The following is an 8,752-nucleotide window of genomic DNA, read 5'->3' as shown; positions in this document are numbered from 1 at the left end:
TTGCTTCGGCAGCACATATACTGAAATTGGAACGATACAGAGAAGATTAGCATGGCCCCTGCGCAAGGATGACACGCAAATTCGTGAAGCGTTCCATATTTTTTAGGGGCAGTGGTGGCCTAGCGGTTAAGGAAGCAGCCTCATAATCAGAAGGTTGCCGGTTCGAATCCCGACCCGCCAAGGTACCACTGAGGTGCCACTGAGCAAAGCACCGTCCCCACACACTGCTCCCCGGGCGCCTGTCATGGCTGCCCACTGCTCACTCAGGGTGATGGGTTAAATGCAGAGGACAAATTTCACTGTGTGCACATGTGACAATCACTTCACTTCACTTCACATGCTGCTACCCTGGACTTGTACATATGCACACACCAAAACTGTCCCTATTATTATTATTTAATGCCGTGTTTAAAAAATTGTCATTCACTTTATTCTAACTGTCCTACATCATTCTATGTGCAGTGCAATAACTGTTGCAGTAAGTGTGAAATATCACACCTTTTTACTTTTTTTGCAGCATCGTCACCTTACCTACACTTTAACTCACTACTTACTTTAAATTGTATATAGCAAACATTAGCAACATCCCCACACAGATGCATTCTATCAGCACCATACCAAGTCTACAAATGTAGACACACACAATAGGGACAAACACATAGAACATTGGCTAAAAATTTACATAATCTGTTGCACCTAATATTTTAGCATTGACTTAATGTAAATAAACAGATTACAGCAGATTTTTTGGTTGATTTATAATCCGGCAATGCTAAAATATTAGATGTAACTGATTACTTAAATTTTAGTCAGTCTTCACTTTTTACTGTGTTTGGAAGCACCAACAAAGTAAACAGTAGCTGTTGTTTGTTTAATTATTTTGCTTTTTTAAACTAAGATGTCTAATTTATTCTTATGAGTACATTTTGCTCACTTTTTTCAGGGTATCTATCTTTTTCCCTTAAAAAAAAGAAGAAGAAAAAAGGTCATGCAGAATGCTGAATTTCACCAGTGGATCTTGTATCAGCCCTGTCAACTGGCAGATAACCATCTGTGGCAATTTGAAGTTGTAGCGGAGAGTTGGTCTTGATGTCTTGTGGTCTAAGCATTAACATCACTCCCTCAGCCACTTCCCATAACCACTCACAAGGTCACAGCTGCGGGAGCCCATCCCAGGCACACACACACACACACACACACACCGTTCACTCACACTTACACCTATGGACAATTTAGAGTCATCAATTCATGCCTTTGGACAGCAAAGGAATCCGGAGAACCTGCAAAAGTAAAAAAAGTTCAACCTTGCACACAATTCATTATTTTGTCCACATTTATCCGCAATATCTGCTCTTTTTCTGCCTGGTAGCACTCTTTTCCTACTTTTCAGTGCTTTCAGCAAATTGCAATTCAATACTCACTGTCTATGTTGTCGACAAATTACTTATCAGCGACTAATTAATTGTAAAATCCTGCTAATGTAATGGGAAATATGTTTTTTTATTTAATAAAATCAAGCTCTGGCTATGCTCATAAAATATAGATGATGACACTTCAGTAATATTTCCTTTGCTGTTTTTTTTTACCCATAGCTCTGTTGGTGAAAGAAAGCATCTGGCCAACGTTTCACATTAAAGTTTCGCATTAAGTTTCACTAAGTGTCACTTGAGATCAAAGAAGACTGGAAACACAGACCTCCAGCTACCCTCCTACCTTCACTTGCCAGCTCCAGCTCCCGTGCTTTGGATTTGGAAAACCTTAAGTCGGTAAAAAACATGGTAGCAGCGTGATTATGCAACTGGGTGGATTGGTGGCTCTAGGCGACTGACGCAGCAGCATCAGCAGTGCACTCCGGTCTAATACATGCTGAGCAGGTTTTCACCGAGTCAGAGTCTGGCGGAGACAAACTCCCATTAGCCTTTTTGTCCGTGTAGCACAGCCTTCTGGGATTTACTGTCCTGTTCGCTTTTACGGCAGCCATTCGTCTGAGGTGCTCTGGCAGACAGCACATTCGGTCAATTATGAAATGAGTTCACCCAAAGCCACCCCAGCCACCCACACCACTGCAACCAGCACCACACTAAAACATCTACATTCGCTGTTTAAGTTATTTTAGCTTGGAAAAAAAATTTCCCTTTTCCATAACTTATCGACATTCTGTACAAGGATCTAAAAAGGAAGTTGATTTCTGGATAGGAATCTCAGCATGGGTGGATATTTTTTGGCAGCTCCCCTTTTTATACACAGTGTCATACCAACAGCAGATGCCGCTGGTCACTCTTAATCGCACATCACTGCCTTGATTAATGCCTCCGGTGGCAGAGAGGATTATTGTAATCAGTTAAAGTGAAGGAGTGGAGGAACAAGAAGGTCCGTGCAGCGTCAGGCCTGGACCAAGTGCCACCGCTCTCCCCAGTTTAATTAGGTAATGGCTTAGGCCTATGATCCATCTCCTGCCCTGCGGGTGATTTATCTGATTGATTTGTGTTGATTCGGAATGGTCTGCTTTTTCATTTCATCCCAGAGACCCTACAAGGATGTTTCTGCACACAGTGGAAGATTAGATTGGGGTTCATGAGGGATTGCTCGAGTATGGGCGGGGATGCGATTTCTCAAGGTAGAAAACCTGAACTGCCTCCAGGCTTTGTGAAACAGATGTTAAAATACTTACTTTTGGGGGATGCAAGACATTAATCTTGACGGTCCATTATTCCGTGACGATCCCACTGCAATTTTATTCTTTAAATTTTTCACTGCACCCCACCCTCTTATCAAGGGCCTGTTTGCAGTGAAATGTTCCCCAATAGGGTCATCTTCACAGGATTAATGCAATGAGAATGTGCTGTGCCACAACATAGGTATATGAGCACATTTTATTTAATACATTTATTCTCATGTTAAAATATATTACTTGTCCATATATTAAATATATATATGTATATATATTGTATTTATATTAAAATTATACTTTTGTAAGTATATATTTGTAAAATACAAAACCCCAAAATAATTGTATTGAAGTTCTGAACCAAACAAAGAAGCTCTTAACCAAAAGATTTTCTTTTTGTCTTGCAGACAGGTTTCAGAACCATGCAGTCATTCCAATATTTATAATCTTTGCAACAGAAAAGTACTTTTGCAAGTGAAGTGCTTTTGCATTGTTTGCATTGCTAGTGCATTCTAATCAGTCAGCACATGCTATAAACCTCCAAACAGGGCTGCATAATTTTTTCCTGTACTGACTAAGACCTAGTTGCTCAGCATCCAGTGAATAGTGCAGTCCCTGGTCCTGGCCTGGTGCCTTCTGTCATGAGCCATGGATCAGGACAGCCTGGAGCGGTTTGCCTCATCGTAGAAAAATGCTGGAGTGTGTCTGGGGCCCATGCTGATGCACAGCCCTACAGAAAGCAGTTGTTGCACTCCCTGCTTTAAGCCTCCCTGCCTTCTAATTTCACTTCTTCGCTCCTCAGTTTCCTTTCAGCACTCACACTACAGAGCGCCCCCTCCCCTGACCCACCCTCTTTCCCCCCTGGAGCTCGCTTTACCCAAATACATTCTGACGCTGAAGTCAATCATCTGGCTGCTGCAGGGATCTTGGAATTTCTCCAGTCAGCCATGGGGCAGCTGTCATCCCTGAGTCTGTACTGGAAGGCTGTCCAGTACAGGCATGCCCTGCTTTCAGAGGCATGCTGGGTAGACTCTGCTCTGAGATGGGCGTGAAAACTGTAGCTTACACAACTCATCAGGTAAGACAGGATGCAAGTTTTTTCATCCAGCTCAAACACCGTGTAGGACATGTTTATTCTGCATGTTGTTTCTGCAATGAGCAGAAGGTCTTGCCCCGTGGGGCAGGACTATTACCAATTGTAATGTTTATTCAGTAAAAAATTCAGCGCAGCATCTACAACGTTTTACACGGTTTAGAAACAGCATTTTTGATGGGAAATGTATTTTTACTTTTACATTTATACCGTTTAACAGATTCCCTTATCCAGAGCAACTTATAATCAGTTGTTACAGGGACAGTCCCCCCTAGAGACGCTCAGGGTTAAGTGTCTTGCTTAGGGACACAGTGGTAGTAAGTGGGGTTTGAACCTGTGACTTTGTGTTTGTCTGGTCCAAAGGCCAGCATGGTGCCCACTAGGCTGCTACCACCCAAATGTATGTATGGCACTGCCATAAGAAAATCCCTTTAAAACAGGGGGGGTATTTGGGGTCGGCAATAACATTTAGGCTGGTGGTAAGTGTGAACTCGCGGTTTCCCTGCAGGTAGAGAATTAATATGCCATGTTGCTTTTTTACTATATTGCAACCAGCTGTCATTTACATTTACATTTACAGCATTTATCAGACGCCCTTATCCAGAGCGACTTACAATCAGTAGTTACAGGGACAGTCACTCATTTCACTCATCAGACCCAAACAACGTCCTCCAGTGTTCCCCGATGCAGCTTATTGCTTGGGGTATGAAAAACCTCAGCGTTTCTGTTGAGCAGAGCTGAAACAGCAATCTGCTACTGAAACACTTCTCTGCCTGGTGATGGTGCTGTGCAGAGGGTGGAGGGCGTTGTCCATGATGGATAACAGTTTGCTTAGGGTCCTCCTCTTAGCCTCTGAGATTAAAGGGTCCAGCTCCATGCCAAATGCAGAGCCAACTCTCCTCACCAGCCTGTCAAACTGCATTGCGTTCATCTTCTTAATGCTGCCTCCTCAGCACACCACAGTAAAGCAAAGCTGGCAACCACTGGCTGGTAGAACATCAGCAGGAGTTTCTTGCACTCCAGTCTAGTATGATCCTGATTGGATCCTGACCACCTCTAACCCTTCCCACCTTGATGGAGACCAGCTGAAGATGGGGCATCTGGAATGTACATCTGGAAACCCACCACCATCTCCTTGGTCAGTGTGGTGATCAGTCATCAAGCAACAGGCTCCAGTTTTCCACTGCCTGTCTGTCCATCCCTGATACAGCCCTGACTGAAGGTGAAGAGATTGTCATTGTGAAACACTGCTGCACAGCACATGGTGACACAAAGAAATGTGTCCTCTGCTTTTAACACATCACCGTTGGTGAGGAGTGGGCACCCATGACAGGCGCCCAGGGAGCAGTGTGTGGGGGTGGTGTAATCAACCTTTTGATTACAGGGCCATTTCCTTAACCACTAGGCCACCACTGCCCCTTAATGGCAGTGTCATCTGAGAAATTCTGCAGCGTGTGAAGACTAGTCCTTCAAAAATAACCAAACACTTCATACAAGTTTATCAACCAACAATTATTACAAACATTTCTAAACTCTTTTGAATGGTCCTTTATGTTTGATTTTTTAGCAGTTCAGGAAGGAACGGTGGTTCGTGGGATATTTTGCATATCAGCTTCCAGTGAGGGTCTTCACAGGGTTAAAATCACCCAATGCAAAACCCCATGCCCCACCCTTTTATAACTAAAAGTGTTTTAATAAGACAAACTCACTTCTTAAAATTAAAATTGTAATTATTATCTCTATTATTAAATATAATTAGGTGATGGAACCTTAAAAACTAAAGGTCCACTTTGTAATTTGCAGCATTAAGGACAATTGAACAAAACACTCAGAGCTGCAGGAAATTAAATGCTGCAGGTAAAAGGCATTTAGGTTATAATAGACAGTGGTGCAGATATTTAAATGCAACCACTGAATGCAACAGGGCCTTCCATCTTGTAAAAACCTCCCCTTAGAGCTGGAGAGCTGAATCTAGCCAAGTTTAAATTTTAAACCAATGCATTGTTTTTGTTACAGACATATATTAATCATGTCTGGGAGACTTATTACCCAGTCTGCTGCACACATCCCTGTTTTGTCCATCTTCATTCCTCACCCTTTGAAAAATGCTTTTGTACCGCATGTGAAGTTTTTACCTCCGTGTTTCAGTTCTGTGTGTTATTGCACTAACACGCCACTGTACCTCATACTGTGTGTGTCTGTGGGCAGGTGGGAGTGGGGGGTGGGGGTGTTCTCAGGATTAATAAAATTGGAGTCATTTGCATTTACATTTACAGCATTTATCAGACACCCATATGCAGATTGACTTACTATCAGTAGTTACAGGGACAGTCCCCCCCTGGAGCAACTTAGGGTTAAGTGTCTTGCTCAGGGACACAATGGTAGTTGGTGGGGTTTGAACCTGGGTCTTCTGGTTAATAGGCGAGTGTGTTACCCACTAGACTACTACTGCCGCGTTAGTAGCCTGCACCCCACTCTCTGAGGAGGTTCAGGAGCAAGAGTAAGCTTTTTTTTACTGTTTAGCATCAAATGGCAACTGTCACAGTAAATAGACTCTTAAACTCTTTGACATTGATATGTTTGCTAGTTCTCAGAGCTTAGCCTCAGCAAAACAGAGCAGAGCCCCCTCAACGTGATCCAGACATCCACTAATGAAACTCATGAATCTTAGCAATGTAAATGTTAGCACAGGCTGAAATGAGGTGAGCTGCAGAATCACATTGCATTTGGCTCACATAGGATGGTGGCATGGTTTTAGTCAGATGGCTGTGTGAAAATTGACATTTTAATCTACAATTTATTGTTTGCTTAATATAAGTGAAAGGTCAATGGCCTTCGATCAAGCAGGATTTGCTTGCTCATTCAGTTTATCTGAGATCATTAGATGAGATCAAGCGCTCATCTAATACAAGTACTGGCCCCCCAGCTAGGCCCAAAAGCCCAGTGCCTTTTCTATGGTTAACAACACAGGGAGTTTGATTCAGACTGGGTTCTAATGCTGGGGTTCCTTGAACACTCTTGCCCTCTGCTGGTCAATCAGTGACTATGCACTTGTCTCTGCTTCTTATGTCCAGTCACAGGACTCACTGTCTTTTATAATTTTTTTCAGGCTTCAGTTGCAGTTAATTTTTTTTGTGTTTGATCTTTCATCATCTAATGTGAATAAAGGGTGCATCTCTTTTGTAAATAGTTTTAATAATTATTGAATAATTAGGCCTTAAATTTTACTTTTGTGTCAGCAGGGTTCATTTACTATTTTACAATGACTGAAGTTATAAAGGATAACCAGATTGTGTGGAATAAAATAGATAATTGTTTTGATATTTTGGTTTACTGTTCAAAATCAGAAGATTACCCCAATGGGGATGCTCATACTCACTTTTGATAGACTTTTACAATACAAAGGAAAAGATAATGCAGTCAATTAAGCTAATATAACATTTTATGAAATGTAAAATGCATAAACACACAAATGAAACGTTTGTGACCACATTATTTTCATACCTTCACACAAAGTCAAATTCTCTTTTAAAGTATATTCCAAAATGAAGCCTCAAAAAATGCTTTTTCGAGTGAGAGGAACAAGCTTTTTGATTGATTCTTGGTGACAGGGTGGAGGTGAACTTCAAACAACACGTCGAGCTGTAAAAAATGGCACAGAAGCCACTCTACCTGTCCCTGCAGCTGTTGATACCTTGTTGAGAGCCTCCTCTCCCATGACATCCTGGTGTGGTTTATTACCTGCACTGAATCTGACAAAAAAAACGTCTGAGTGTTATTCAATCAGCACTGGATATATCACTAAAACACAGTTACCATTACTCACTGATGGATATAGAATCTGAAGGGCCACAAACATAATCCAATTCAGGACTCATATCCCCTCGGGTACCACCTGTTCATTCTACTGCCTACCAGAAGATGCTACTGGTCTATTGTATATATTTTCTTCCACACTTTATTTGGGGGAGTGGCAATTTAGTTCAACAGTGTTTATTTACTACAGTAGCTATTGTTTTTCTACTCTTTTTCATTTATATAATGTTAAAGAAATGGTAATGTGGAATGATAGTTGATGCATTTCATTAATAGTAGTACAACATATGATAAATTGGATTTTTCTGCATTTAGGTAATTGCATTAATGTATTTGTGTTGTTTAATATGAATATTGTGCTATGTAATGTTTTGAGTATTTTTGTCAAAACCTAGCATCCTCTACTGGACAGTATTTGAATGTGCACTGTCTGGTCTGGGTCCGTTACTTTCTAGGAAGCAGATGTCCTCATTATTTTATTTCACTGGTCTTTTTTACTCCACCTTGAGTCTGTTCCTGTGTTTTGAATTTAATTCCCGTTCTCACTCTCATTGTTTTTTCTATGTGTGATTTTGGGTTTCCTGGTTCGAATCAGCTTTGTCAGTTTTGTATTACACATTTTAAAGTGTGCTTTTCTGATGGACATGATTTGTAGTATTTTTTTCATTATTGCTTTTACATCATTTTTCCTTTGCGTTCTGAAACTGCTGAAAAATGTAACGCTTCCAATGACATTCATAGTCAAGATATGTGGAAACTAATTTTATGTTCACAGTGATCTCTAGATCGGGTAGTTTTGAGAGAAGTCTAAAATGTGGAACAAAACATTGGTCCAAAATGTATTTGCCATGCAATTCCAATAATAGGCCATAGGGGGCAGCAGAGCAGTACACATTTGAGTGCCTCACATGGCAAACAAACCCTCTTGGGAGTTTTAAGAACTCTAAGAATGTCATGAACTAAATGGTTGGTAATAATGCTAAACATGGATTTAAATATTTTTATTTTAATTGCAGTGCACTTTCCTCTTTATTATCACACTTATTGCCCATTAGAAATCATACCATGGGACGTGAAAGTTGAAAAGTGAAAGGCACCAAGGGGAGCGGTGTGTGGGGACGGTACCTTGGTCATTGGCACCTTAGTGGCACCTTGGCGATTCGGGATTTGGAGTC

The 8,752-nt window shown here is 41.3% G+C and overlaps 1 non-coding gene across 1 annotated transcript; it reads left to right on the top strand.

The window, feature by feature from the left end:
* LOC114798906 (U6 spliceosomal RNA) lies at window positions 1–103 on the top strand. The gene has a single exon (XR_003751141.1). It is a non-coding gene; the product is annotated as a U6 spliceosomal RNA (small nuclear RNA).
* The last annotated feature ends 8,649 nt before the right edge of the window (window positions 104–8,752 follow it).

The sequence above is a fragment of the Denticeps clupeoides genome, chromosome 10 (genome assembly GCF_900700375.1).
Source record: "Denticeps clupeoides chromosome 10, fDenClu1.1, whole genome shotgun sequence".
Taxonomy (NCBI): domain Eukaryota; kingdom Metazoa; phylum Chordata; class Actinopteri; order Clupeiformes; family Denticipitidae; genus Denticeps; species Denticeps clupeoides.
The sequence above is the reverse complement of the archived record's forward strand: the minus strand, read 5'-3'. Positions and strand labels throughout refer to the sequence as shown.